A 27,944-nucleotide genomic window follows, 5' to 3' on the forward strand; every position below is an offset into this window, starting at 1 on the left:
AGAATATAGATAAACAGAGAAGGAGAAACTGTGCTGTGTTGCACAATAATAAAGATAAATACTCTGAATCTTTAAGGAAGGATCAAATTAAGTTTAGACTCCTTTGATTTTTTAAGACGGGTAACAAACTATATGTTTTAGAACAATTTCTGTTCTTTAAAGTGGTAAAAAATAAACACTGTTTTGGCACTTGAAAGGGCAAGTTTCCATTCCATGGAAACATCAGTTATGCAGGACCTTGATTCCCATGCAATGTCAGCTACACTGAGTGTTACTGTAACTCTTAGAACAAGGAGACACTGCAGAACCAAACTCATAAACACAGAACAAGGAAGGTCTCACCTATAATTTTAAGCAAGCCTGAAGAAGGTCCAAGTGCTTCTTTTCCCACACCAGGCTTGGCTCCCACATTGGACTGCACAGGTGTATAGCCCTTTATCTCACAAGTTGCCAGCTTTGTGTGTTCAAGTCCTCAGCCCTGTTGCTTCCTGCAAGAGATAGAAGTTCATGGTCCCATAACAAATTACGGGCTCAAAAGCTTCCGCAGTCTCATATCTAGCCCAGGGGTAAAAATCAAGGAATATGAATCAAAGGAACAGTAACAAAGAAGCAGTCTTCCGCTGTGTGTCCTTACCACTGAGATATCACTCTGCTCCCTCAAGGTGTCTCCATGGTAACTCACTTGTTCCTCCAAACAGCCTTGATGGGCCCTGTGGGAGACTAGGTTCCTGCTCCTCCAATCCCTCCCCGCAGTAGAATGAAACATTCACAGCCTTTGCCTTGTGACTTCGTAGTATTGCGGTACACTTTCAGGCCCAGTGGATCTGGGCTTCGACTATGTCATTTGTTAATTGAATAGTAATGAATATCACCTAAGCAAAGGTTATAAATGTGCTTGCATGGTTTGGGTTCTTCTTCATTTTTTTTTCCCCTTCCAGTTTCCCTGAGCTATAATTAATACACAGCACTGTATATGTTTAAGGTGTACAGTATAATGATTTGACTTATGATTTGACCTCTTGAACCTGTGTCATCTACAGGAGAGTCATGAAGCCACAGTGTGAAGCAGTACCACCCCAGCCGAGCTGAAGACCCTAGAGTGAGAAACACTGACATGGCGCTGATATTGCTGTAAGCCACTGAAACCCGGATTCGTTTCTTTGTTTAAACAGAGTCATTGCAGTGAAGCTTGACTAATCCAGCTCCTTCACTGGCGCCCCCCAGCCCCAGTGTTGGCCATGCAGCTGCCCTGTCATTCCAACAGTTACTCCTCACCAGATAGGCGCTGTGATTCTCATGCCCAGGTCTCTACTCTCCCCACTGTGCCAGGGACTCCCACCATCCCCTCTAAGAGCTCCCACACCTCTGGGGAAGCAAGGTATAGCTCCTATCAGTTGCTGATGACTTGAAACACTTTCTTCCCACCTGGGTAAAACTCTATGAGACCGTAAAGCAGAACCACCCTGTGCTGTTACCTACAGCTCTTGCTGCTGCTGCTGCTGCTAAGTCGCTTCAGTCATGTTTGACTCTGTGCGACCCCATAGACGGCAGTCCACCAGGCTCCCCGCCCCCCTGGTATTCTCCAGGCAAGAACACTGGAGTGGGTTGCCATTTCCTTCTCTAATTCATGAAAGTGAAAAGTGAAAGTGAAGTGGCTCAGTCGTGCCTGACTCTTAGCAACCCCATGGACTGCAGCCTACCAGGCTCCTCTGTCTATGGATTTTCCAGGCAAGAGTACTGGAGTGGGGTGCCATTGCCTTCTCCACTACAGCTCTTAAGCTTGACTAATTCTTCCTTTTAGTACAAGCCTCCTGTCCTCAGGAAACAGATATAAGACACCTGGACCTAAAGATCGTTTGAAAAACACTTTTTTTTTTTTTTTTTTTTTTGGCTTCATATAGCCCGTGGGAATCTTAGTTCCCTGATCCAGGCCCACAGCAGTGAAAGCACAGACTCTTAACCACTGGATCATCAGGGAATTTCCTAAAGATCCTTTCCTTTGAGACTCCCCTCAGAGATGTACTGGCTCTTGTTAGGTGAGCTGCTTTCCTTTTAGAACACCAGCAAGCAGGTTCTAAGATAAAATCATGCTAAGTCACTTCAGTCGTGTCTGACTCTGTGATTCCCCCAGACTGTAGCCCACCAGGCTCCTTTGTCCATGAGATTCTCTAGGCAAGAATACTGGAGTGGGTTGCCATGCCGTCCTCCAGATCTTCCCAACTCAGGGATCAAAACCACATCTCCTGCATTGGCAGGCAGATTCTTTGCCATTAGTGCCACCAGGAAAGCCCAAGGTAAACTCAGTGCTCTCTAATTAAGTGTGGGTTGTAATCCTAGAGGCCAGCTGTCAGACCCAGGGGACCAGGCGCACCAGGTTCCCAAGAGAAAGGAATCCATGGGGGCCCACATGGAAATTCACATGAGCTCCAGAGCTTGTGCCTGCGTTCTGGGATGCTCAGTATGATAAGTGGTATGATAATAAACAGTATTTTCATTTTTATACTCTCTAGAGAAGATTGGAGAAGGAAATGGCAACCCACTCCAGTGTTCTTGCCTGGAGAATCCCAGGGACAGGGGAGCCTGGTGGGCTGCCATCTATGGGGTCACACAGAGTCAGACACGGCTAAAGCGACTTAGCAGCAGCAGCAGCTAGAGGAGATAGGCATATATCAAATTGGAAGATTCATTCCTTTAGCAAATACTACAGTGCTAAGCACTAGTGATACGAAGGTAAAAGAGACAAAATGCTCATCCTCATGAAGCTTACATTCCTAGGAGGAGGAGAGGGAGGAAACAGAAAATAAAAACACATAAGTGTATAATTATAAGTAGTGATAATGCTATGAGAAGTGCCTAAAAGCAGGGTGAATGGTGAGAAGACATAGGCCTCTTTACACAAGGCAGAGAGAAGGCATCCCCCAGAACCTAAAATTTAAGTAGACACCTAAATCAAGGGAGGAAAAAAGCCCTTAGACGTTTTAAGGAAGGTCAATCTAGAATAGGAAGAACAAATATAAAGATCCTGAGACAGGAGCAAATATTCAAAGGCTATCCTGAAGGCTGATGGCTAGAGGACAATGAGTCCAGAAGGGTGAGAAACTGGGGGTGGGCGGGGCTAGGTCTTAAGAGTGGCCAGTCATCCGTGCAAGGAATTTGAATTTTATATATGTGGAAAAGGATGCCCCTAGAGAGAGTTGAACAGGGGATTGACTTGGGAATGGATTGATATCTTTAAAACTTAATCCTTCCTGATACAAAGGACAAAGTAGGGGCAGCAAGACCAGGTAGAAGGTTACTGTAGTAGCTTGAGGAGAGAGAGTGGTTAAGACTGAGTGGTAGTGGTAGGAGTGGTGAGAAGTAGTCATATTTAGGGAATAGTTTGAAGGTAGAGTCAACAAGGGGCTTCCATGGTGACTCAGTGTTAAAGATTCCACTGACCAATGCAGTAGACATGGGTTCAATCCCTGGATCTCAAAGATTCCCTGAAGGAAATGGCAATCCACTCCAGTAGTCTTGCCTGTCAAATCCGATGGACAAAGGAGCCTGGCATGCTACAGTCCATGAGATTTCAGAGTCAGACATAACTTAGCAACTAAACAACAACAAATAGTCAACAGGACTCAGTAAGCATTTGAATGTGGAGATTGAAGAAAGAAGAATCAAGGACAACCTCCTGAGCTGGGCAGAGTGAAGTGGTTATAAGTCTTGAGGAAGCATCCTGAGGTCTATTTTATACATGGTAATTCAAGATTCACCCTATTCCCCATCATTTATATGAGAATGTCCTGAACATTGGCTGTGTAAGTCAGGAGAAGGGCCAGAGCTGCAGGTATGAACTGGATGAGCTTGAAGTTATCAAGTATAACTTCAAGAAAGTGTAGTGAGAGAAAGGATCTGAGGATGGAGTCCAATATGTCTGGAATCCACAATTTGGAAGATACCTTGAGGAATATGGAGAAGGGAATGACTACCTACTCTGCTATTCTTGCTTGGAGCATTCCATGAACTGAGGAGCCTGGTGGGCTACAATCCATGGGGTCTCAAAGAGTTGAACACAACTGAATGACTAACATTTTCACTTATCTTTGAAAAATGGTTGGACTATAAAGAAAGTTGAGCACCAAAGAATTGATGCTTTTGAATTGTGGTATTAGAGAAGATTCTTGAGAATCCCTTGGACAGCAAGATCAAATCAGTCAATCCTAAAGGAAATGAGTCCTGAATATTCATTGAAAGGACTGGTGATGAAGCTGAAACTCCAATGCTTTGGCCACCTGATGTGAAGAACTGACTCTTTGGAAGAGACCCTGATGCTGGGAAAGATTGAAGGCAGGAGGAGAAAGGGACGACAGAGGATGAGATGGTTGGATGACATCACTGACTCAATGGACATGAGTTTGAGTAAACTCCAGGAATTGGTGGACAGGGAAGAGGGACAGGGAAGCTTGGCATGCTGCTTCCTGGGTGGGTAAAATAGTATACCCACTTCCATATTTTGCTTAAGCTTGATGTCTGGCCCCTAAGTAGGAGTGAATCTCAGTTGAGGCTTCAACTCTGAACCTGAAGGAATAAGGCCAAATCAAGCTTGAGTTACAGCCAGAAACCAGGAGTGAGCTGACAATTTACTTTGAATTGTGTGTGGGTTTGCAAAAGTTCTGTGGCCAGGATATCAATTATGTTGTGTGGGAGGAGGAAAATGGTGATGAAAATTTCTTAGCATTTGAAATTTTCAACTATCTTTTGAGTGAACCTCTAAGTTCTTAAAATAAATCTTTCACAGTTGCTGGGGTAGAAATAATCACTATAATTAAATTGTGCTGGTCACATCATAATTTTTAAAATCTTTTTATTTATGGAGAATTTCTAACTTACACAAAAGTAGACCAAATAGTATAGCAAGCCTTCAATTTGCCTATCACCTATCTGAAATCCATCAATCCTGCCCCATCCACACTTTGGTACACTTCCTCTCCCCGTAAACTATTTTGAAGCAAATCTCAGGCTTGATATTATTTTATTCATAAATGTTTGAGTACATTTCTTTAAAAGATGGTTATTTTCTGTGTGTGGCAGAGCCATGTGGCTTGCAAAATCTTAGTTCCCCAATCAGGGATTGAACCCTGGCCCTAACAGTGAAAGCACCAAGTGCCAACTACTGGACCACTGAGGAATTCCTGAAAGACACATTTTTAAAACATAACCACAATACAATTATCACATTTAAAAAAAAATCCTTTATAGTGTAAAATGTCCTGTCAGTGTTTAAATTTTCATTTGTCTCCTAAATGCTATGAATTTTTATTTTTTCATTTTGTGGAGTTTTTCTTTTTTAGTGGAATCTAAATAATACCCACACATTGCAAATGGTTGCTTTTTTAAAATCTCTTTTAATCATAGGTTTTCCCTTCACTTCTTTTTATTACATTTGCTATTTATCTGTTGAAGTAACAAAGTTGTTTATCCTGAATAGTTTCCAACAATCATAGATTTTGCATCATATGGTTATAAATATCTTCCTCTGTCCTCTGTAGTCTCTATAACTGGTAGTTGGAATTAGATTTTTTTTAATGCAGGCATCCCTCAGTATCTGTCAGGGACCCAGTTCTAGGACCCCTGAAGTTACCAAAATCCTCCAACGCTCAAGTCTCTTATACATGCAAAGAACATGTGTAGTACTTGCATATAACCTATGCATGTTAGTGCATGCTAAATTGCTTCAGTCATGTCCGACTCTTTGTGATCCTATGAACTGTATCCCACCGGGCTTCTCTGTCCACTTGTTTCTATAGGCAAAAATACTGCAGTGGGTTGCAATGCCCTCCTCCAGGGGATCTTCCCGACCCAGGGATTGAGCCCTTTAAATTTTAAGTCATCTCTAGATTACTTATAATACCAATTAACTTATAATGATGAGGGCGGTCCTAAGATGGTGGAGGAATAGGACGGGGAGACCACTTTCTCCCCCACAAATTCATCGAAAGAACATTTGAACGCTGAGCAAATTCCACAGAACAACTTCTGAATGCTGGCAGAGGACATCAGGCACCCAGAAAGGCAGCCCATTGTCTTCGAAAGGAGATGGAGAAGTCTTGAGGCTACTGTAAGACTGAAAACCAGAGGCAGGAGGCTTAAGTCCAAATCCTGAGAACACCAGAGAACTCCTGACTCCAGGGAACATTAATCGACAGGAGCTCATCAAACGCCTCCATACCTACACTGAAACCAAGCACCACGCAAGGGCCAACAAGTTCCAGAGCAAGACATACCACGCAAATTCTCCAGCAACACAGGAACACAGCCTTGAGCTTCAACAGACAGGCTGCTCAAAGTCACTCCAAACCCATTGACATCTCATAAGTCATTACTGGACACTTCATTGCACTCCAGAGAGAAGAAATCTGGCTCCACCCACCAGAACCAGGAAACCTTGACAAGCCACTGTACAACCCCACCCACAGCAAGGAAACTCCACAATAAACAGAACTCCACAAACTGCCAGAATACAGAAAGGCCACCCCAAACACAGCAATATAAACAAGATGAAGAGACAGAGAAATACCCAGCAGGTAAAGGAACAGGATAAATGCCCACCAAACCAAACAAAAGAGGAAGAGATAGGGAATCTACCTGATAAAGAATTCCAAATAATGATAGTGAAAATGATCCAAAATCTTGAAATCAAAATGGAATCACAGATAAATAGCCTGGAGACAAGGATTGAGAAGATGCAAGAAAGGTTTAACAAGGACCTAGAAGAAATAAAAAAGAGTCAATATATAATGAGTAATGCAATAAATGAGATCAAAAACACTCTGGAGGGAACAAATAGTAGAATAACAGAGGCAGAAGATAGGATTAGTGAGGTAGAAGATAGAATGGTAGAAATAAATGAATCAGAGAGGAAAAAAGAAAAATGAATTAAAAGAAATGAGAACAATCTCAGAGACCTCCAGGAAAATGTTAAATGCCCCAACATTCAAATCATAGGAGTCCCAGAAGAAGAAGACAAAAAGAAAGACCATGAGAAAATACTTGAGGAGATAATAGTTGAAAACTTCCCTAGGAAGGAAGGAAATTGTAACCCAAGTTCAAGAAACCCAGAGAGTTCCAAACAGGATAAAACCAAGGCAAAACACCCCAAGACATATATTAATCAAATTAACAAAGATCAAACACAAAGAACAAATATTAAAAGCAGCAAGGGAAAAACAACAAATAACACAGAAGGGGATTCCCATAAGGATAACAGCTAATCTTTCAATAGAAATTCTTCAGACCAGAAGGGAATGGCAAGACATACTTAAAGTGATGAAAGAAAATAACCTACAGCCCAGATTACTGTACCCAGCAAGGATCTCATTCAAATATGAAGGAGAAATCAAAAGCTTTACTGACAAACAAAAGCTGAGAGAATTCAGCACCACCAAACCAGCTCTCCAAAAAATGCTAAAGGATCTTCTCTAGACAAGAAATGCAGAAAGGGTGTATAAACTCGAACCCAAAACAATCAAGTAAATGGCAACGGGATCATACTTATCAATAATTACCTTAACTGTAAATGGGTTGAATGTCCCAACCAAAAGACGAAGACTGGCTGAATGGATACAAACACAAGACCCCTGTATATGTTGTCTACAAGAGACCCACCTCGAAACAAGGGACACATATAGACTGTGAAGGCCTGGAAAAAGATATTCCACACAAATAGAGACCAAAAGGAAGCAGGACTAGCAATACTCATATCAGATAAAATAGACTTTAAAACAAAGGCTGTGAAAAGAGACAAAGAAGGACACTACATAATGATCAAAGAATCAATCCAAGAAAAAGATATAACAATTATAAATATATATGCACCCAACATAGGAGCACTGCAATATGTAAGACAAATGCTAACAAGTATGAAAGGGGAAATTAACAATAACACAATAATAGTGGGAGACTTTAATACCCCACTCACACCTATGGATAGATCAACTAAACAGAGAATTAACAAGGAAACACAAACTTTAAATGATACAAAAGACCAGTTAGAGCTAATTGATATCTATAGGACATTTCACCCCAAAACAATGAATTTCACCTTTTTCTCAAGTGCACATGGAACCTTCTCCAGGATAGATCACATCCTGGGCCATAAATCTAACCTTGGTAAATTCAAAAAAATTGAAATCATTCCAAGCATCTTTTCTGACCACAATGCAGTAAGATTAGATGTCAATTACAGGAGAAAAACTATTAAAAATTCCAACATATGGAGGCTGAACAACACGCTGCTGAATGACCAACAAATCACAGAAGAAATCAAAAAAGAAATCAAAATATGCATAGAAACAAATGAAAATGAAAACACAACAACCCAAAACCTATGGGACACCGTAAAAGCAGTACTAAGGGGAGGGTTCATAGCAATACAGGCTTACCTCAAGAAACAAGAAAAAAGTCAAATAAATAACCTAACTCTGCACCTAAAGCAACTAGAAAAGGAAGAAATGAAGAGCCCCTGGGTTAGTAGAAGGAAAGAAATCTTAAAAATTAGGGCAGAAATAAATGCAAAAGAGACCATAGCAAAAATTAACAAAGCCAAAAACTGGTTCTTTGAGAAGTTAAATAAATTTGACAAACCATTAGCCAGACTCATCAAGAAACAAAGGGAGAAAAATCAAATCAACAAAATTAGAAATGAAAATGGAGAGATCACAACAGACAACACAGAAATACAAAGGATCATAAGAGACTACTATCAGCAACTATATGCCAATAAAATTGACAACTTGGAAGAAATGGACAAATTCTTAGAAAAGCACAACTTTCCAAAACTGAGCCAGGAAGAAATGGGAAATCTTAACAGACTCATCACAAGCATGGAAACTGAAACTGTAATCAGAAATCTTCCAGCAAACAAAAGCCCAGGACCAGACGGCTTCACAGCTGAATTCTACCAAAAATTTAGAGAAGATCTAACACCTATCCTTCTCAAACTCTTCCAGAAAATTGCAGAGGAAGGTAAACTTCCAAATTCATTCTATGAGGCCACCATCACCCTAATACCAAAACCTGACAAAGATGCCACACAAAAAGAAAATTACAGGCCAATACCACTGATGAACATAGATGCAAAAATCCTTAACAAAATTCTAGCAAACAGAATCCAACAACATATGAAAAAGATCATACCTCATGACCAAGTGGGCTTTATCCCAGGGATGCAAGGATTCTTCAATATCCGCAAATCAATCAATGTAATACACCACATAAACCAATTGAAAAATGAAAACCATATGATTATCTCAATAAATGCAGAGAAAGCCTTTGACAAAATTCAACATCCATTTCGATTAAAAAAAAAAAAAACCCTCCAGAAAGCAGGAATAGAAGGAACACACCTCAACATAATAAAAGCTTTATATGACAAACCCACAACAAACATTATCCTCAATGGTGAAAAATTAAAAGCATTTCCCCTAAAGTCAGGAACAAGAAAATGGTGCCCACTATCACCACTTCTATTCAACATAGTTTTGGAAGTTTTGGCCACAGCAATCGAAGCAGGAAAAGAAATAAAAGGAATCCAGATTGGAAAACAAGAAGTAAAACTCTCACTGTTTGCAGATGATCCTCTGCATAGAAAATCCTAAAGACTCCACCAGAAAATTACTAGAGCTAATCAATGACTATAGTAAAGTTGCAGGATACAAAATCAACACACAGAAATCCCTTGCATTCCTATACACTAACAATGAGAAAACAGAAAGAGAAATTAAGGAAACAATTCCACTCACCATTGCAACAAAAAGAATAAAATACTTAGGAATATATCTACCTAAAGAAACAAAAGACCTATATATAGAAAACTATAAAATGCTGGTGAAAGAAATCAAAGAGGACACAAATAGATAGAGAAATATACCGTGTTCATGGATTGGAAGAATCAATATAGTGAAAATGAGTATACTACCCAAAGCAATCTATAGATTCAATGCAATCCCTATCAAGCTACCAACGGTATTTTTCACAGAACTAGAACAAATAATTTCACAATTTGTATGGAAATACAAAAAACTTCTAATAGCCAAAGCAATTTTAAGAAAGAAGAATGGAACTGGAGGAATCAGCCTGCCTGACTTCAGGCTCTACTACAAAGCCACAGTCATCAAGACAGTATGGTACCAGCACAGAGACAGAAATATAGATCAATGGAATAAAATAGAAAGCCCAGAGATAAATCCACGCACCTATGAACACCTTATCTTTGACAAAGGGGGCAAGAATATACAGAGAAAAGACAATCTTTTTAACAAGCGGTGCTGGGAAAACTGGTCAACAACTTGTAAAAAAAATGAAACTAGAACACTTTCTAACACCATTCACAAAAATAAACTCAAAATGGATTAAAGATCTAAACGTAAGACCAGAAACTATTAAACTCTTAGAGGAAAACATAAGCAAAACACTCTCCGACATAAATCACAGCAGAATCCTCTATGACCCACCTCCCAGAATATTGGAAATAAAAGCAAAAATAAACAAATGGGACCTAATTAAAATTAAAAGCTTTTGCACAACAAAGGAAACTATAAGCAAGGTGAAAGGACAGCCTTCAGAATGGGAGAAAACAATAGCAAATGAAGCAACTGACAAAGAATTAATCTCAAAAATATACAAGCAACTCTTGCAGCTGAATTCCAGAAAAATAAAATGACCCAATCAAAAAATGGGCCAAAGAACTAAACAGACATTTCTCCAAAGAAGACATACAGATAGCTAACAAACACATGAAAAGATGCTCAATATCACTCATTATTAGAGTAATGCAAATCAAAACCACAATGAGGTACCATTTCATGCCAGTCAGAATGGCTGCTATCCAAAAGTCTACAAGCAATAAATGCTGGAGAGGGTGCGGAGAAAAGGGAACCCTCTTACACTGTTGGTGGGAATGCAAACTAGTACAGCCACTATGGAGAACAGTGTGGAGATTCCTTAAAAAACTGGAAATAGAACTGCCTTATGACCCAGCAATCCCACTTCTGGGTGTACACACTGAGGAAACCAGAACTGAGAGAGACACTGTTCATTGCAGCACTGTTTATAAAAGCCAGGACATGGAAGCAACCTAAATGTCCATCAGCAGATGAATGGATAAGAAAGCTGTGGTACGTATACACAATGGACTATTACTCAGCTATTAAAAAGAATACATTTGAATCAGTTCTAATGGGGTGGATGAAACTGGAGCCTATTATACAGAGTGAAGTAAGCCAGAAAGAAAAACACCAATACAATATACTAACGCATATATATGGAATTTAGAAAGATGGTAACAATAACCCTGTATGCGAGACAGCAAAAGAGACACAGATGTACAGAACAGTCTTTTGGACTCTGTGAGAGAAGGTGAGGATGGGATGGTTTGGGAGAATGGCATTGAAACATGTATATTATCATACATGAAATGGATCGCCAGTCCAGGTTCAATGCATGATACAGGATGCTCGGGCTGGTACACTGGGATGACCCAGAGGGATGGGATGGAGAGGGATGTGGGAGGGGGATTCAGGATGGGGAACACATGTACACCCATGGTGGATTCATGTCAATGTATGACATACAATATGACTAATACAATAAAGTAATTAGCCTCCAAAAAAAAAATATATAAAGTGGGGGAAAAAAACTTATAATGATGAATACAATGTAAATGCTATGTAAATAGCTGTGTGTGTGCAGCAAATTGAAGTTTTGCTTTGGGAATCTTTTTTCTCGTATTAGATCAAATGTTTAATAAAATGGTTCTGTTGATCAGTTTTTAATCAGATTGTTTTCTGATATGGAACTATCTGAATATCTTCTATCCATAGTTAATTGAATCTGTGGACTTACAACTTGCAGCTACGGAGGGCTGGCTGTACACAAACAGAAGGTAATAATAGAAAAGAACCAAAAAGAAAGTACAATTTACTCAAAGTTTACCACTTTTAAACCTCTTTTTTTTTTTGGCCACACCCCTCAGTGTGTGGGGTCTTAGTTCCCCAACCAGGGATTGAACTTATGCCCTCTACATTGGAAGGCAGTCTTAACTACTGGATCATTGGGGAAGTCCCTAAACTTCTCTTTCAATAGTAAAGAGTAAAAATGAAAATTCTTCCTTCCCATCCTGGAATCCCATCCCTCAAGAGTAATCCCAGGTAACAATGTGAGGCTTGAAGGCTACCAGATCAGATCAGATCAGATCAGTCGCTCAGTCGTGTCCGACTCTTTGCGACCCCATGAATCGCAGCACGCCAGGCCTCCCTGTCCATCACCAACTCCCGGAGTTCACTCAGACTCACGTCAATTGAGTCAGTGATGCCATCCAGCCATCTCATCCTCTGTCGTCCCCTTCTCCTCCTGCCCCCACTTTCTCCCAACATAAGTCTTTTCCAATGAGTCAACTCTTCGCATGAGGTGGCCAAAGTACTGGAGTTTCAGCTTTAGCTTCATTCCTTCCAAAGAAATCCCAGGGCTGATCTCCTTCAGAATGGACTGGTTGGATCTCCTTGCAGTCCAAGGGATTCTCAAGAGTCTTCTCCAACACCACAGTTCAAAAGCATCAGTTCTTCGGCGCTCAGCCTTCTTCACAGTCCAACTCTCACATCCATACATGACCACAGGAAAAACCATAGCCTTGACTAGACGAACTTTGTTCGCAAAGTAATGTCTCTGCTTTTTAATATGCTATCTAGATTGGTCATAACTTTCCTTCCAAGGAGTAAGCGTCTTTTAATTTCATGGCTGCAGTCACCATCTGTAGTGATTTTGGAGCCCCAAAAAATAAAGTCAGCCACTGTTTCCACTGTTTCCCCATCTATTTCTCATGAAGTGATGGGTCCGGATGCCATGATCTTCGTTTTCTGAATGTTGAGCTTTAAGCCAACTTTTTCACTCTCCACTTTCACCTTCATCAAGAGGCTTTTTAGTTCCTCTTCACTTTCTGCCATAAGGATGGTGTCATCTGCATATCTGAGGTTATTGATATTTCTCCCTGCAATCTTGATTCCAGCTTGTGTTTCCTCCAGCCCAGCGTTTCTCATGATGTACTCTGCATATACGTTAAATAAACAGGGTGACAATATACAGCCTTGACGTACTCCTTTTCCTATTTGGAACCAGTCTGTTGTTCCATGTCCAGTTCTAACTGTTGCTTCCTGACCTGCATACAAATTTCTCAAGAGGCAGATCAGGTGGTCTGGTATTTCCATCTCTTTCAGAATTTTCCACAGTTTATTGTGATCCACACAGTCAAAGGCTTTGGCATAGTCAATAGCAGAAATACATGTTTTTCTGGAACTCTCTTGCTTTTTCCATGATCCAGTGGATGTTGGCAATTTGATCTCTGGTTCCTCTGCCTGTTCTAAAACCAGCTTGAACATCAGGAAGTTCACGGTTCACATATTGCTGAAGCCTGGCTTGGAGAATTTTAAGCATTACTTTACTAGCATGTGAGATGAGTGCAATTGTGCGGTAGTTTGAGCATTCTTTGGCATTGCCTTTGTTTGGGATTGGAATGAAAACTGACCTTTTCCAGTCCTGTGGCCACTGCTGAGTTTTCCAAATTTGCTGGCATATTGAGTGCAGCACTTTCACAGCATCATCTTTCAGGATTTGGAATAGCTCAACTGGAATTCTATCACCTCCACTAGCTTTGTTCATAGTGATGCTTCCTAAGGCCCACTTGACTTCACATTCCAGGATGTCTGGCTCTAGGTCAGTGATCACACCATCGTGATTATCTGGGTCATGAAGATCTTTTTTGCATAGTTCTTCTGTGTATTCTGTCCACCTCTTCTTAATATCTTCTGCTTCTGTTAGGTCCATACCATTTCTGTCCTTTATTGAGCCCATCTTTGCATGAAATGTTCCTTTGGTGTCTCTGATTTTCTTGAAGAGATGTCTAGTCTTTCCCACTCTGTTGTTTTCCTCTATTTCATTGCATTGATCACTGAAGAAGGCTTTCTTATCTCTTGCTATTGTTTGGAACTCTGCATTCAGATGTTTATATCTTTCCTTTTCTCCTTTGCCTTTTGCTTCTCTTCTTTTCACAGCTATTTGTAAGGCCTCCCCAGACAGCCATTTTGCTTTTTTGCATTTCTTTTCCATGGGGATGGTCTTGATCCCTGTCTCCTGTACAATGTCACGAATCTCAGTCCATAGTTCATCAGGCACTCTATCAGATCTAGGCCCTTAAATCTATTTCTCACTTCCACTGTATAATCATAAGGGATTTGATTTAGGTCATACCTGAATGGTCTAGTGGTTTTCCCTACTTTCTTCAATTTCATTCTGAATTTGGCAATAAGGAGTTCATGATCTGAGCCACAGTCAGCTCCTGCTCTTGTTTTTGCTGACTGTATAGAGCTTCTCCATCTTTGGCTGCAAAGAATATAATCAATCTGATTTCGGTGTTGACCATCTGGTGATGTCCATGTTTAGAGTCTTCTCTTGTGTTGTTGGAAGAGGGTGTTTGTTATGACCAGTGCATTTTCTTGGCAAAACTCTATTAGTCTTTGCCCTGCTTCATTCCGTATTCCAAGGCCAAATTTGCCTGTTACTCCAGGTGTTTCTTGACTTCCTACTTTTGCATTCCAGTCCCCTATAATGAAAAGGACATCTTTTTGCGGTGTTAGTTCTAAAAGGTCTTGTAGGTTTTCATAGAACCGTTCAACTTCAGCTTCTTCTGCATTACTCGTTGGGGCATAGACTTGGATTACTGTGATATTGAATGGTTTGCCTTGGAAACAAACAGAGATCATTCTGTCGTTTTTGAGATTGCATCCAAGTACTGCATTTCGGACTCTTTTGTTGACCATGATGTCCACTCCATTTCTTCTGAGGGATTCCTGCCTGCAGTAGTAGATATAATGGTCATCTGAGTTAAATTTACCCATTCCAGTCCATTTCAGTTCGCTGATTCCTAGAATGTCGACATTCACTCTTGCCATCTCTTGTTTGACCACTTCCAATTTGCCTTGATTCATGGACCTGACATTCCAGGTTCCTATGCAATATTGCTCTTTACAGCATTGGACCTTTCAAATTAAAAAATGAAAAATTTTTAAATGTGTTGGTTAATGTATGGGTCAACTTGACTGGGCCATTGGGTGCCCAGATATTTGGTCAAAAGTTTTTCTGTGGACTTCCCTGGTGGTTCAATGGCCAAGACTCCACAATCCCAATGCAAGGGACCTAGATTTCATTCCTAGTCAGGGAACTAGATCCCACTTGCCACAGCTAAGAATTAGCATGCCACAACTAAAAATCTTAAATGCCACAATAAAAAAGGAAGATCCTGAGTACTGTAACTAAAACCCAGAGCAGCCAAATAAATTTTTAAAAATAAAAATAAAAATTTTTTTTAATTGTTCTGGGTCTGTCTGCAATGGTGTTTTTGGATGAGATTAACAATTCAATCTATGGACTGAGTAAAGTAGCTTGCCTTCCATAATGTGGGTGAGGCTCATCCTATCAGTCTTGAATAGAACAAAAAGATTGGCCCACTCTGGAGTGAAAGGTTACTCCTCTTGCCTGATGGCTTGCTGGGTCATTAGTCTTTCCAACCTTTGGACCCAAATGAAACATTGGCCCCCTCCTGGGTCCTAAACTTGCCAACTTTTGGACTAGAACTTACACCATCAGCTCTCCTGGTTCCCAAGCTTTTGGACCTGGCCAGGAGCTACACGTCAGCTCTTCTAGGCCCCTAGCTTGTTGACTACAGGTCTTGGAACTTCTTACCTTCCCAACTGCGTAAGTCAATTCCTCATACATATATAATATATAGGATATTAATATATAATGTATACCTATTATATGGGCTTCCCTGGTAGCTCAGCTGGTAAAGAATCCACCTGCAATGCAGGAGACCCTGGTTCAATTCCTGGGTTGGGAAGATCTGCTGGAGAAGGGATAGGCTACCCACTCCAGTATTCTTGGGCTTCCCTTGTGGCTCAGACAGTGAAGAATCAGCCTGAAATGCAGGAGACCTGGGTTCAATCCTGGGTTGGAAAGATTCCCTGGAGGAGGAAACAGTTACCCACTCCAGTATTCTGGCATGGAGAATTTCATGGACAGAGAAGCACGGCAGGCTACAGTCCATGGGGTCACAAAGAGTCAGACATGACTGAGCAACTTTCACTCACATATTATATACATGTATTCTGTTTTTATATTCTAGTTCTGGCTCTCTGGAGCCCTAATACAGAAGACTAAGTGGAGGTGATAGAATGTGAGCTAGGCCATGAAGGGTAGCTGACATTTAAATGCTTAAAGACAAGGGGAAAGGATAACAAAGTGGAAACATCTAGAATGTGTATCTGTTAAATGGGTCTTGGTGGGGAGATAGGACAGACTGCAGCTGAGACTTGGGGTTGTTGAGTTATGCAGAGTTTTGGAGGCCAGGGTAAGAAATATGTACACAGTCCTACAGGCAAGCAAGAACTGTACTCCAAGATAAGAGGCAAGTGTTGAAGAAATTTGATGTGTACGAAAAACAGTTGAAAGCAGCAGGAGTTGCTGGACAAGCTCCATTGTGGAATTCTGAAAGAACTCAAGATTCTCTTTATCAACCTGGTGTCAAAACTTGGTGCTGAAACCGTTTACCTCAGACTGGGACTCAAACCCATGTGTTGGGACTCGAACCCAGCCAAAACCCTGCTTGGGACTTGAACCCACATGGCTGGGACTCAAACCCAGCCAAAACCCACAGTACCTGGTTTCAGGATCTAATGAAGCTCAGGTTCTTGATGTCTCATCACAGAAAGAATTCAGTAAGAGACAAAGTGAGAGGTAAGAAGTGCATGTATTCAGATACAGAGAGAAGCACACACCACAGAAAGAGTGTGGGCCACTGCAGAGGGTGAATGCGCAGTGAAATTTGTGGTTATAGGCTGGGTAATGTCATATGCCAATGAGAGGGAGGATTATTCCAACTATTTTGGGGAAGGGGCAGAGATTTCCAGGATTCAGCCACTGCCCACTCCTTGGTCTTTTAACAGGCCTTGGAACCTTCATGGTACCTCTGTGTGTCATTTCACTTGCTGATTGAGGATCAAGGTCTAGTCTTGTCTGCTCTCTTGGTCCCATTTGATTTCAATCAATTCATGTTGTGTTCTTGGGCTATGTCATTCTTTCAAATGTTGTGCCCTGCCCCTTTCCCTCCTTACAATACCTTTGAAAACTGAACTGGGGAGCCCTCCAAAAGAGAGGTGCAGAGTGTACAACGTTTACCTCGACACAGTCACACCCTGACTTTCTCACACTCTCTCCTGCTCACCATCCCGTTTGGCTCTCTGGTTCTCATCCTTGAAATGTACCTGTGTGCGTGTCTCCTTGACTACTAATGCATTTTCATTGCTGCCCTTGCTAAAAGAGTTGGCTTCAGGTCTATATTTATCTGCCTGGCTTATGTAAGAGGCAATATGAGGTGTAGGATGTATTTCTGTGTCCAATTCTTTGTGACCCCGTGACTGTCCTTCACTGCCTCCCAGAATGTGCTCAAATTCATGTCCACTGAGTTGGTGATGGTACCCAATCATCTCATCTTCTGCTGCCCTTCTTCTACCCTCAATCTTTCCCAGCATTAGGGTCCTTTCCAATGAGTTGGCTCTTCGCATCAGGTAGCCAAATACTGGAACTTCAGCTTCAGCATCAGTCCTTCCAATGAATATTCAGGATTGATTTTCTTTAGGACTGACTGGAGCCATATTGGCAACATTTAAAACCCAAATTTGCCTCTTTAAATAGCTGGGTGACCTGGGGCAAGGGCCTTAAATTTCCTGAGCCTGGTTTCTTAGGTGTCAAATGAATGATAGCAATTGAGGATTGAATAAGATTGCACACATAAAGTGCTTAGATCTGACACAATAGTCATAGTTGGGGGTTTTTTAATTAAATTTTATTGGAGTATAGTTGATTTACAATACTGTGTTAGTCTCTGCTGTATAGCAATGTGAGTCAGTTACACATATACATACAATATCTTTTTTAAGATTCTAGTCCCATGTATGTCATTACGGAGTATCGAGTAGAGTTCCCTGTGCTAAGCAGTTGTTTTTCATTAAAACATAAAACACAAGGTCTCTGTTTCCATTGCTCTATCTATCCCCTGTTGAGGTCACCAGTAGTGCCAAATTTCAGCCTCTGGACTTCAGAGCTGTGTACTGCACTCTCTTTCTGAGAATTCCCCAGGAACACTGGATTTCCATACTGCTAAACCTCTAAACTAGCTCCTCAGACCTTGTGCCCGCTAGTTAAGCTGGTTTACTGGGATAAGAGATGCATAAGCCCATACCTGTTCATGCTGCACTGTGGCCCAGGAGGGTTTCCCAGCAAACTGAGCTGGCCCTGGTCAAGAAAGGAGATGCAGTGAAAAACCTGAGCCATAAGAGAAGGGATGTGGAATCCCTCCATGGCTGCCACAGGCCTATATTTGCTCTGCTTCTCAAACCCACTGCCCACAGGGAGGCCCCATCCTCCAAGCCTCTGGGCTCTGCCTCCATTTCCCACTCCTTGTCTAGACCAAGGAATGGTCTAGAAAAGGCAAAAAGATAGGACACTGAAAGATGAACTCCCCAGGTTGATAGGTGTCCAATATGCTACTGGAGATCAGCGGAGAAATAACTCCAGAAAGAATGAAGAGATGGAGCCAAAGCAAAAGCAAAACCCAGTTGTGGATATGACTGGTGATAGGAGCAAGGTCCAATGCTATAAAGAGCAATATTGCATAGGAACCTGGAATGTTAGGTCCATGAATCCAGGCAAATTGAAAGTGGTCAAACAAGAGATGGCAAAAGTGAACACTGACATTTTCAGAATCAGAACTAAAATGGACTGGATGGGTGAATTAACCTCAGATGATGATTATATCTACTACTGCCAGCAAGAACCCTTAGAAGAAATGGAGTAGCCATCATAGTCAAAAAATGAGTCCAAAATGCAATACTTGGAAGCAATCTCAAAAACAACAGAATGATTTCTGTTCGTTTCTGAGGCAAACTATGCAATCCAAGTTTATGTCCCAACCAGTACTGCTGAAGAAGTTGAAGTTGAATGGTTCTATCAAGACCTACAAGACCTTTTAGAACTAACACTCAAAAAAGATGTCCTTTTCATTATGGGACTGGAATGCAAAAGTAGGAAGTCAAGAAACACCTGGAGTAACAGGCAAACTTGGCCTTGGACTATGGAATGAAGTGGGACAAAGGCTAATAGAGTTTTGCCAAGAAAATGCACAGGTCATGGCAAACAGCCTCTCCCAACAACACAAGAGAAGACTCTACACATGGACATCACCAGATGGCCAACAATGAAATCAGATTGATTATATTTTTGCAGCCAACGATGGAGTAGCTCTATACAGTCAGCAAAAACAAGAGCAGGAGCTGACTGTGGCTCAGATCATGAACTCCTTATTGCCAAATTCAGACTGAAATTGAAGAAAGTAGGGAAAACCACTAGACAATTCAGGTACGACCTAAATCAAATCCCTTATGAGTATACAGTGGAAGTGACAAATAGATTCAAGGGACTAGACAGAGTGCCTGAAGAACTATGGATGGATGTTCATGACACTGTACAAGAGGCAGTGATCAAGATCATCCCCAAGAAAAAGAAATGCAAAAAGGCAAAACGGTTGTCTGAAGAGGCCTTACAAATAGCTGTGAAAAGAAGAGAAGCAAAAGGCAAAGGAGAAAAGGAAAGATATACCCATTTGAATGCAGAGTTCCAAAGAATAGCAAGGAGAGATCAGAAAGCCTTCTTCAGTGATCAATGCAAAGAAATAGAGGAAAACAATAGAATGGGAAAGACTATTGATCTTTTCAAGAAAATTAGAGACACCAAGGGAACGTTTCATGCAAAGATGGGATCAATAAAGGACAGAAATGGTATGGACCTAACAGAAGCAGAAGATATTAAGAAGAGGTGGACAGAATACACAGAAGAACTGTACAAAAAAAGATCTTCATGACCCAGATAACCACAATGGTGTGATCACTCAACTAGAGCCAGACATCCTGGAATGTGAAGTCAAGTGAGCCTTAGAAAGCATCACTATGAACAAAGCTAGTGGAGGTGATGGAATTCCAGTTGAGCTATTCCAAATCCTGAAAGATGATGCTGTGAAAGTGCTGCACTCAATATGCCAGCAAATTTGGAAAACTCAGCAGTGGCCACAGGACTGGAAAAGGTCAGTTATCATTCCAATTCCAAAGAAAGGCAATGCCAAAGAATGCTCAAACTATCACACAATTGCACTATCACACAATTGCACTCATCTCACACCCTAGTAAAGTAATGCTCAAAATTCTCTAAGCCAGGATTCAGCAATACGTGAACCATGAACTTTCTGATGTTCAAGCTGGTTTTAGAACAGGCAGAGGAACCAGAGATCAAATTGCCAACATCCGCTGGATCATGGAAAAAGCAAGAGAGTTCCAGAAAAACATGTATTTCTGCTTTATTGACTATGCCAAAGCCTTTGACTGTGTGGATCACAATAAACTGTGGAAAATTCTTCAAGAGATGGGAATACCAGATCACCTAACCTGCCTCTTGGGAAACCTGTATGCAGGTCAGGAAGCAAGTTAGAACTGGACATGGAACAACAGACTGGTTCCATAAGAAAAGGAGTATGTCAGGGCTGTATATTGTCACCCTGCTTATTTAACATACATGCAGAGTACATCACGAGAAATGCTGGGCTGGAAGAAGCACAAGCTGGAATCAAGATTCCCGGAAGAAATATCAATAACCTCAGATATGCAGATGACACCACCTTTATGGCAGAAAGTGAAGAAGAACTAAAGACCCTCTTGATGAAAGTGAAAGTGGAGAGTGAAAAAGTTGGCTTAAAGCTCAACATTCAGAAAACGAAGATCATGGCATCTGGTCCCATCACTTCATGGGAAATAGATGGGGAAACAGTGAAAACAGCGGCTGACTTTATTTTTTGGGGCTCCAAAATCACTGCAGATGGTGATTGCAGCCATGAAATTTAAAGATGCTTATTCCTTGGAAGGAAAGTTATGATCAACCTAGACAGCATATTAAAAAGGAGAGACATTACTTTGCCAACCAAGGTCCATCTCCTCAAAGCTATGGTTTTTCCAGGAGTCATGTATGGATGTGAGAGTTGGACTGTGAAGAAGGCTGAGCACCGAAGAATTGATGCTTTTGAACTGTGGTGTTGGATAAGACTCTTGAGAGTCCCTTGGACTGAAGGGAGATCCAACCAGTCCATCCTAAAGGAGATCAGTCCTGACTGTTCATTGGAAGGACTGATGTTGAAGCTCTGGTCCAAAAGTCTTGCCTTTGTTTTCTTCTAAAGCTTTTATTGATTTTTTTTCCCCTTCACATTTAAATTTGAAATCCTTCTGAAACTGATCCTGCCTCCAGTTTGAATCTTCTGCAGAGAATTAAATGGAGAACAGTAGGTTTTCATTCTTTAAGTAGTGGTGCCTGCCCAGGCTGTTTCTGTGTATCCTGCTTCTTTACCCTCCAAAGCTGACTTTTTTCCTGCCCAATTCCAAGCCTGACTTTCCCAATACCGAGCCATATGCTTTCATTTTAAGTATGTGGGCTTTCTAAAATCTCCTCTAAAAAGTCCCCTATTAATTGATCGAGCAAGTATTGGTTTCTACTGCTTACAGTTAAAGATCCCTAATTTTTACACTACAGAGAAGTGGATAGCTCAGGTATAGCTATCTGGGGTGAAGGTGGTAGAAATGAAGACTTTTGAGGGTATCAAAGAATTACTATTGGTGAAGTAGTTCAATTCAGTTCAGTTCAGTCGCTCAGTCATGTCCGACTCTTTGCGACCCCATGAACCGCAGCACTCCAGGCCTCCCTGTCCATCACCAACTCCCAGAGTCCACCCAAACCCATGGTCCATTGTATCGGTGATGCCATTCAACCATTTCAGCCTCTGTCATCCCCTTCTCCTCCTGCCCTCAATCTTTCCCAGCATCAGGGTCTTTTCAAATGAGTCAGCTCTCTGAATCAGGTGGCCAAAGTATTGGAGTTTCAGCTTCAACATCAGTCCCTCCAATGAACACCCAGGACTGATATCCTTTAGGATGGACTAGTTGGATCTCCTTGCAGTCCAAGGGACTCTCAAGACTGTTCTCCAACACCACAGTTGAAAAGCATCAATTCTTCAGCCCTCAGCTTTCTTCACAGGCCAACTCTCCCATCCATACATAACCACTGGAAAAACCATAGCCTTGACTAGACAGACCTTTGTTGGCAAAGTAATGTCTCTGCTTTTTAATATGCTGTCTAGGTTGGTCATAACTTTCCTTCCAAGGAGCAAGTGTCTTTTAACTTCATGGCTACAATCACCCTCTGCAGTGATTTTGGAGCCCCATAAAATAAAGTCAGCCACTGTTGACACTGTTTCCCCATCTATTTCCCATGAAGTGATGGGACCAGATGCCATGATCTTCGTTTTCTGAATGTTGAGCTTTAAGCCAACTTTTTCACTCTCCACTTTCACCTTCATCAAGAGGGTCTTTAGTTCTTCTTCACTTTCTGCCATAAAGGTGGTGTCATCTGCATATCTGAAGTTATTGATATTTCTTCCGGGAATCTTGATTCCAGCTTGTGCTTCTTCCAGCCCAGCGTTTCTCATGATGTACTCTGCATATAAGTTAAATAAGCAGGGTGACTATATACAGCCTTGACGTACTCCTTTTCCTATTTGGAACTGGTCTGTTGTTCCATGTACAGTTCTAACTGTTGCTTCCTGACCTGCATACTGGTTTCTCAAGAGGCAGGTTAGGTGATCTGGTATTCCAGCGGATGTTGGCAATTTGATCTCTGGTTCCTCTGCCTGTTCTAAAACCAGCTTGAACATCAGGAAGTTCATGGTTCACGTATTGCTGAATCCTGGCTTAGAGAATTTTGTGCATTACTTTACTAGGGTGTGAGATGAGTGCAATTGTGTGATAGTTTGAGCATTCTTTGGCATTGCCTTTCTTTGAGATTGGAATGAAAATTGACCTTTTCCAGTCCTGTGGCCACTGCTGAGTTTTCCAAATTTGCTGGCATATTGAGTGCAGCACTTTCATAGCATCATCTTTCAGGATTTGGAATAGCTCAGCTGGAATTCCATCACCCCACTAGCTTTGTAGTGATGCTTCCTAAGGCTCACTTGACTTCACATTCCAGGAGTCTGGCTCTGGGTGAGTGATCACACTATTGTGATTATCTGGGTCATGAAGATCTTTTTTTGTACAGTTCTTCTGTGTATTCTGTCCACCTCTTCTTAATATCTTCTGCTTCTGTTAGGTCCATACCATTTCTGTCCTTTATTGATCCCATCTTTGCATGAAATGTTCCCTTGGTATCTATAATTTATGCCCCGACCAGTAACACTGAAGAAGCTGAAGCTGAATGGTTTTATGAAGACCTACAAGACCTTTTAGAACTAACACCCAAAAAAGATGTCCTTTTCATTATAGGGGACTGGAATGCAAAATTAGGACATCAAGAGACACCTGGAGTAAAAATTTGGACTACAGAATGAAGCAGGGCAAGGGCTAACAGCGTTTTGCCAAGAGAATGCACAGGTCATAGCAAACACCCTCTTCCAACAACACAGGAGAAGATTCTACACATGGACATCACTAGATAGCCAACACAAAAATCAGATTGATTATATTTGCAGCCAAAGATGGAGAAGCTCTATACAGTCAAGAAAAACAAGAGCAGGAGCTGACTGTGGCTTAGATCATGAACTCCTTATTGCCAAATTCAGACTGAAATTGAAGAAAGTAGGGAAAACCACTAGACCATTCAGGTATGACCTAAATCAAATCCCTCACAATTATACAGTGGAAGTGAGAAATAGATTTAAGGGACTAGATATGATAGAGTGCCTAATGAACTATGCAGGGAGGTTCATGACATTGTACAGGAGACAGGGATGAAGACCATCCCCAAGAAAAAGAAATGGAAAAAAGCAAAATGGTTGTCTGAGGAGACCTTACAAATAGCTATGAAAAGAAGAGAAGCGAAAAGCAAAGGAGAAAAGGAAAGATACACCCATTTGAATGCAGAGTTCCAAAGAATAGCAGGGAGAAATGAGAAAGGCTTCCTCAGTGACCAGTGCAAAGAATTAGAAGAAAACAATAGCATGGGAAGATTAGAGATCTCTTCAAGAAAATTAGAGATACAAGGGAACATTATGCCATTACCCTTACCATAGTTTGGCCTCAAGACAAACTACAGGGAGAGAACACAGGCCCACCCATCAGCAGCAAATTGGATTAAAGATTTACTGTGTATGGTCCCACCCACTAGAGCAAGACCCAGTTTATCCCACAGCAAATCGTCCCTCCCATCAGGAACCTTCTGCTGCTGCTGCTGCTGCTGCTGCTGCTAAGTCGCTTCAGTCGTCTGACTCTGTGCGACCCCATAGACGGCAGCCTACCAGGCTCCCCCGTCCCTGGGATTCTCCAGGCAAGAACACTGGAGTGGGGTGCCATTTCCTTCTCCAGTGCATGAAAGTGAAAAGTGAAAGTGAAGTCACTCAGTTGTGTCCGACTCTTCACGACCCCATGGACTGCAGCCCACCAGGCTCCTCCGTCCATGGGATTTTCCAGGCAAGAGTACTGGAGTGGGGTGCCATTGCCTTCCATCCCTCCCATCAGGAACCTTCTACAAGCCTCTTATCCTCATCCATCAGAGGGCAGATAGAATGAAAACCACAATCACAGCAGACTATGTACATCTCCATACATTCTGAACTCTTTGCAATAAACAGATCTTATCCTCACAGAAGTGATACCCCACTCACACGCAACCCACACCTTGATGGTTAAGATGACACCTTCTGTGCATAGAGTTGTTTGACGCTCTGGATGTCTGTGAGGGAGAATGTATGAGAATGTGTCAGGGCTAAATACACATGATTTCACTTCCCTGGTGGTTCAGACAGTTAAGTGTCTGTCTACAATGCAGGAGACCTGGGTTCGATCCCTGGGTCAGGAAGATCCCCCGGAGAAGGAAATGGCAATCCACTCCAGTACTATTGCCTGGAAAATCCCATGGACAGAGGAGCCTGGTAGGCTACAGTCCATGGGGTCGCAAAGAGTCAGACACGACTGAGCGACTTCACTTCACTTCACTTTTACTGGGAATACCCTAATCACTGAAAATGAAAGTTGTTCAGTCATGTCCAGCTCTTTGCGACCCCATGGACTATACAGCCCATAGAATTCTCCAGGCCAGAATACTGGAATGGGTAGCCTTTCCCTTCTCCATGGAATCTTCCCAACCCAGGGATTGAACCCAGGCCTCCTGCATTGCAGGCAGATTCTTTACCAGCTGAGCCACAAGGGAAGAGGGCTTTCCTAGTGTCTCAGATGGTAAACAGTCTGCCAACAATGTGGAAGACCTGGGTTTGATTCCTGGATTGGGAAGATCCCCAGGAGCAGGGAGTGGCACCCCGCCCTAATATTCTTGCCTGGAAAATCCAAATAACTGAGGAGCTACAGTCCATGGAGTCACAAAGAGTCAGATATAGCTGAGTGATTATCAGTCACACACTCACCATAATCACAACTTTGGTGTCCCCTGCAACCAGTGTTATCCCCAGTCTGCTACACAAGCTCAGTTCAGTTCAGTTCAGTTCAGTCGCTCAGTCATGTCCGACTCTTTGCGACCCCATGAATTGCAGCACGCCAGGCCTCCCCATCCATCACCAACTCCCGGAGTTCACTCACACTCACGTCCATCGAGTCAGTGATGCCATCCAGCCATCTCATCCTCTGTCGTCCCCTTCTCCTCCTGCCCCCAATCCCTCCCAGCATCAGAGTCTTTTCCAATGAGTCAACTCTTCGCATGAGGTGCTCAAAGTACTGGAGTTTCAGCTTTAGCTTCATTCCTTACAAAGAAATCTCAGGGTTGATCTCCTTCAGAATGGACTGGTTGGATCTCCTTGCAGGCCAAGGGACTCTCAAGAATCTTCTCCAACACCACAGTTCAAAAGCATCAATTCTTCGGCGCTCAGCTTTCTTGACAGTCCAACTCTCACATCCATACATGACCACTGGAAAAACCACAGCCTTGACTAGACGAACCTTTATTGGCAAAGTAATGTCTCTGCTTTTCAATATGCTACACAAGCTGGGACCACCTAATTATCTCACAGAGAAGGAATGGCAGATGTTGTTTTACTACCTACTTGGCAGCTGTAATGGGCTGAATATATGTTTCCCTTGAAAATTCCTGTCAGAGTTCTAATCCCCAAATGTGATGGTATTTGGAGCTGAGGTCTTTTAGTATTTAGGGTTAGGTGAGTTCAGAAGGGTGGGACCCTCATGATGGAATTAGTGCTCTTATGAGAAGAGTCTCTCTCTTTCTCCCAGCACACACCTCAGGAAAGGCGGCATGAACACACAGAAAGATGGTAGCCATGTCCAAACAGAAAGCAAATTGAACCCTGCTGGGCTGTGATATTGGCCTTTTCAGCCTCCAATTTTGTGTTGTTTAAGTCACCCAGATGGTAGCCCTAGATGACTACAGCAATTCCCTTTCTTTTCTAACAGAAGCCTTATTTTAATGAGTGGAAACCTCTGCTAACAGAATTCTAGTGGATAAATAATGATTTGTCTAAGGTAATTATTATAATACCATCCCCCTTTTCCAATAATGGGTTTAAGAGTGGGCATGTCAATCAGCCAATGAGAATCAAAAGAAAATTGGGATTAAAAGCCATAAAAAATTGTTTTTATTAGGACATTAGCCATGGAAGTCAGAATCCGCTAAGGAGTGTGTAACATTTCACCTGTCAAATCAACTAGCCCTGAAAATGGTGCTAGAGCATCAGGGCCATACCTGGTCATCGCTGCTAACAAGCACATGAAAAGATGCTCAACATCGCTCATTATTAGAGAAATGCAAATCAAAACTACACACTGAGATATCACCTCACACCGGTCAGAATGGCCATCATCAAAAAAAACAAAACAAAACAATAAACACTGGAAAGGGTGTGGAGAAAAGGGAACCGTCTTGCACTGTTGGTGGGATGTAAATTGATACAGCCACTATGGAAGACAGGATGGTGATCCCTTAAAAAAAAAAAACTAGCAATAAAACCACCATATGACCCAGGAATCTCACTACTAGACATATACCCTAAGGATACCAAAACTGAAAAAGACACATGTACCCCAATGTTCATTGCAGCACTGTTTACAGTACCTAGAACATGGAAGAAACCTAGATGGTAATTGACAGATGAGTGGTTAAAGAAGCTGTGGTTCATATATACAATGGAATATTACTCAGCCATTAAAAGGAACACATTTGAGTCAGTTCTAATGAGGTGGATGAACCTAGAGCCTATTATACAGATCAAAGTAAGTCAGAAAGAGAAAAAGAAGTATCATATACTAATACATCTAGGAAAATGGTACTGATGCAATTATCTGCAGGACAACAATGGAGACACAGAGAACAGACTTATGAACACAGTGGGAGTGGAGGACGGAGACGGCTGGATGTACGGAGAGAGTAATATGGAAACTTACATTACCATATGTAAAATAGATAGCCAATGGGAATTTGCTGTGTGACTCAGGGAACTCAAACTGGGGCTCTGTAACAACCTAGAGGGGTGGGATGAGAAGGAAGATGGGAAGGAAGTTCAGGAGAGAGGGGACATATGTATACCTATGGCTGATTCATGTTGATGTTTGGCAGAAACCAACACAATTCTGTAAGGCAATTATCCTTCAATTAAAAAATAAATAAATTTTTTAAAATAATAAAAAGTAAACAGGAAAAAATAAATTTAATTTTAAAAATATCCTTTTTATTCTGCCCCTTCCTTTCTCTAGTGTGATTGGAGCAGAAGGATCCATCTTGTAACCAGGAGATAAGATACATGAGGAAGAAAAGCT

At 41.7% G+C, this 27,944-nt stretch overlaps 1 long non-coding RNA gene across 2 annotated transcripts in view; it reads right to left on the minus strand.

Annotated features, from left to right (window-relative positions):
• LOC129633150 (uncharacterized) overlaps nucleotides 1-25,860 on the minus strand; it is a 38,887-nt gene extending 13,027 nt beyond the window's left edge. The window contains exons 1-2 of one of the 2 annotated variants that reach the window (XR_008704923.1): nucleotides 25,761-25,860; nucleotides 343-488 (exon numbers count right to left, since the gene is read on the minus strand). This is a non-coding gene — a long non-coding RNA (uncharacterized LOC129633150). Of the gene's footprint in view, nucleotides 1-342; nucleotides 489-6,266; nucleotides 6,811-25,760 lie in introns of those variants that run through there. The other variant, XR_008704922.1, reaches the window with a different exon arrangement.
• Between the last annotated feature and the right edge of the window lie 2,084 nt (nucleotides 25,861-27,944).

The sequence above is a fragment of the Bubalus kerabau genome, chromosome 18 (genome assembly GCF_029407905.1).
Source record: "Bubalus kerabau isolate K-KA32 ecotype Philippines breed swamp buffalo chromosome 18, PCC_UOA_SB_1v2, whole genome shotgun sequence".
In the NCBI taxonomy this organism is placed as follows: domain Eukaryota; kingdom Metazoa; phylum Chordata; class Mammalia; order Artiodactyla; family Bovidae; genus Bubalus; species Bubalus kerabau.